At 39.9% G+C, this 4,126-nt stretch overlaps 1 long non-coding RNA gene across 1 annotated transcript; it reads right to left on the bottom strand.

Moving 5' to 3' along the window:
• Window positions 1–209: 209 nt before the first annotated feature.
• LOC123041204 (uncharacterized) lies at window positions 210–3,290 on the bottom strand. Its single transcript, XR_006418416.1, has 3 exons — window positions 2,946–3,290; window positions 2,316–2,414; window positions 210–2,177 (listed from the first exon to the last, which is right to left on the bottom strand). It is a non-coding gene; the product is annotated as an uncharacterized lncRNA (long non-coding RNA).
• Between the last annotated feature and the right edge of the window lie 836 nt (window positions 3,291–4,126).

Here is a 4,126-nt window from a genome sequence, read left to right as displayed (position 1 = left end):
GTTGTAAGGTAGCAACATATAGAGTTGTAGCCTAACAACACATCATATGCGTTGGTGACCTTGCACAATGGTGTAGCATGTCATGGCAACGACTAGAGGATTCTCTACATGGCATGAATAATTGATGATATTTTATATATTGACATCCAGAATTACAAGGTCAATATATCTAATGTATAGGAGACACAATATAATAAACTGGAAGGTCTCATATATTAAATCAACTATGTTGAATTACAAAGAACAGGATCCAGAGATTACAAGATGTGAAACTATCAAGTAGTAGCCAAATTCTAGACCTTGCAATCAACTATAATGTTTCAAACATCATCCTGAAAATGACATTCTAATTATCCTGTTGTAGCACCATTCTCATCCTTGTAATCAGCATCCAAGCCATGCATTATCCATTTTATCTTGACAACCTACAAAACCAAAGAAACGAGATAAGTAACTTACTATATATAAAATCAAGTTAATAGATCAGCAAAATGTAAAGGAGGAGCAACATAAAGAGGTTGAAGGTCATGACATTAGTAGCTTTGTATGCAGAAAAGGAGAGTAATAGCCTACATCTGACAAACACTTTTGATCCTTGTTTTCTTATGAAAAAATCTACTATATGTCATCAATTGAGTCAACGTAGACCTTAAGGCAAACATACTCTGTAAGAAATGAGGTATTTCCCTTAAATAAACATGTGCTAACACACAACACATTGTTTGGTTTCAAAGAAAGATATACCGTTCTCTAGAAAATACAAATAGATGCAAGGTTTTCCACAACTCAAAAATACTTTATGTTCAAAGAAAATGATTCACACAAGGCTAACTTGAATGTGCCTGAATTACGTACCGAGATACATGCTCACAATGTGATTTACCAAGACATATATTTATATACTGGTTTCTGCAAACAAGTTAAAAAGGAACAATATAGGCATCAGGTACACTCTACTACATGCAGTTATACAATTGTCATGTGTCTAGTGCAATTCTATCATGAATCATGTACTGGTTATGTTTTGGGAGTGGATTGTGATTTGATTTCTCCTGGGCGCTCCTTAATCATTATTATTGGTCCGTTGAATTCTTCCTACCTACTCAATGGTTAAATTCTAGTACAACGGTAGAAAGGCAAATTTAAGTACAACAATGCAAAAATTAGTAGCAAGATAATTTAGTAAAACAGGGTACATTTTTAGTACAAAATTGATATAGTAAACTTTAGTACAAGAAGTCTTAACTATCTTGATAAAATGAGATATTAGCGTCTGTAAGCTACAGGACCCTTGGCAACCCTCTATTCAAACGTAGCATAAAATCTAAAAGGAATGCTAGAGGATATCAAATGTAGCATTACATCAAAATAGCATTAGTAGTAATGTAGATTGGGAAATTACACGCTTCTTTGCTCAAATAACATCAACAAATGATCTTTCAGAAGATTCTGAGACATTTTCTATTCGAGCAAGCTAATATTCGGGAGCAAGCCAGTAGAACTTACACAAACTTTTTAGCATCCCAGCTGCTTACATCACATGACTCTTCAGTTTGGCATCCACCTTTTCTTTTCTAGATTGGGCAATCTCTTTGTAATCTATAAACTAAAGTAGGGCTGTGACATCATCTTCAGTTATTAAAGATGTTTTGCATTCACAATAGCTCAATATGGTTTACTATGCAAAGTAGGGTGCATTACCTTAAGCATATTGATGTTTATATCAACTCCTAATCTGAGAAATTGGCCAATAAGAACCTAGGGGACATAAATATTTCATGATCTTGTGAAAAATCATATTCTGATTGAAGGAAGTTCAGAGCCTACAACATATAGAACCATGAGTTCTGATTGAGTAATTGGAGCAAAGTGAAACCTTACAGGGTTGGACTCAAGCACTGAAGTTCTTATTGAAGCAAGTCAATAAACATCAAAAGGTGATACAGTCATAGTATACCCTAGTTCCTACATCAAGTAACTTCACCATCTTAAATCCTAGGGGAACACATAACCTTATAACCGAAGAAATCAGTACCATAGTTTTCTCTCACAGGGTTGGCACTGTGTGAGGGCAACTCGAGCAGGCCGGTGGCTCCACAGCGTGTGGTCATGAAAAGAAGAGCTACGATGTTTCTCAGCGTAGTTAATTAATTGTGCAGTGCTGCCACGACACCATTCTGCAAGCACCGCAATGAAAAGGTCAGACCAAAACTTCATGCTGAACTCAGCAGGCGGATCAACCATTGAAATGAGTCAGCTATTAGTTAATTAAGGGAGACAATTTTTGGTAACTCACAACCATGTTGCAGCCTCACCTGCATGTTCATCGACACAACATATTGAACTGCTACTAGGATGAGAATGCAATCCAACAAACACACACATGTTGGCTGAAGCAATGTCAATTTCAGAACCTGTAAGGGAAGATGAAAATAAGGATTATATATACAATAAAGAGGAATATTAGGACAGATGTACACATGTGAGACTTATTCCTACAGTATTACACGACATGTGACAATAAAATTGGTACGGATTCATCCACACAAATAGCAGCAAGAACGAACTATTGAGATAAAAAAAGGACACACAAGCACTCTTTCAGAATTAACACATACGGACTCAGCCATACATCCAATTAGATCAACCAAAGTAGAAACAACAGGCTTGCATGTGCAGAACTAATAGTAGTGCACACTGAAAGATGCAAGCACGAATTAAAATACCTAGAATTGTGAAGTGAAATTTTGAGCCTCCGGCAAGGTCACTGACCGTGATGGGATGAGCTGTTATCCATCTGTGATGTATGATACCACAATGGCTAAAACTAGGTAGCGTAGACCACGCTTGTGATTTCCGGCAAAGAATCGACCATGGAACGATGCTATGTCACCACAAGGAACCAGATCTAGAGAGGGTACGAGCAGAGGAGAGAAATTCCTTACTAAATCGTCAGTGTCGAAGGCGAGGTCAGAGGCGGGCAACACCGTCGAGCCTGAGCTGGCACCGGCGCATACGGAGATGCGGGGTAGAGGGCCTACACGGGAGTCGCATCGGCGGCCCGTGGCGGCTAGGGTTGCTGCAGGGGCATGTGCGGCAGTGCGGAGGAGGTCACAGCGGTGAAGCATCAGAGGAGAGGACTGCACGGCAGCCGGGCTTGTGAGCTACGTCGTGGGAGAGCGCCTCACCTAGCAGAAATTGGTGGTGACGGGCAGTGTCATGGTCATGGAGCTCGGGGTGAGAAAGGAATCGTAAGGGAGGGGAGATGGGGGATAAGAAAAAGTGCTGGATGGGGGGTACGCCCGTACAGGGAGGTTGGATTTTCCATTTGGAAAGAAAGGAGGTTAGCGCAAAGTAGGGGTGGGTGGGATAAGTTGGGAGGTGGGAGATTAAAACAAACAACACATATTATCATTTCGTTGGTGGGTATGCGTTGCTATAGGTGGGTTTTTGTTGTAGTGGTTCTTGCAATGGCAGAAGTGCTTAGCTTTGGGTTCAATCTTGCGGTGTCCTTTCCCAGTGACAGAAGGGGCAGCAAGGCATGTATGGTATTGTTGCCATCGAGGATAACAAGATGGTTTTTTATCATATTGCATGAATCTATCCCTCTACATCATGTCATCTTGCTTAAGGTGTTACTCTGTTTTTAACTTAATACTCTAGATGCATGCTGGATAGCGGTCGATGAGTGGAGTAATAGTAGTAGATGTAGAATCGTTTTGATCTACTTGTCTCGGACGTGATGCCTATATACATGATCATTACCTAGATATGCTCATAACTATGCTCAATTCTGTCAATTGCTCAACAGTAATTTGTTCACCCACCGTAGAATATCTATGCTCTTGAGAGAAGCCACTAGTGAAACCTATGGCCCCCGGGTCTATTCTCATCATATCAATCTCCATTACTTTATTACTTGCTTTGTTTTTACTTTGCCTTTTACTTTTTACTTTGCATCTCTATACCAAAAATTACCAAAAATATTATTTATCATCTCTATCAGATCTCACTCTCGTAAGTGACCATGAAGGGATTGACAACCCTAATCGCGTTGGTTGCGAGGAGCTATCGTTTTGTGTAGGTACGAGGGACTTGTGCGTGGTATCCTACTGGATTGCTATTG

The sequence above is a fragment of the Triticum aestivum genome, chromosome 2B (assembly GCF_018294505.1).
Source record: "Triticum aestivum cultivar Chinese Spring chromosome 2B, IWGSC CS RefSeq v2.1, whole genome shotgun sequence".
Taxonomy (NCBI): domain Eukaryota; kingdom Viridiplantae; phylum Streptophyta; class Magnoliopsida; order Poales; family Poaceae; genus Triticum; species Triticum aestivum.
This window is presented reverse-complemented; position numbering and strand designations above follow the sequence as displayed.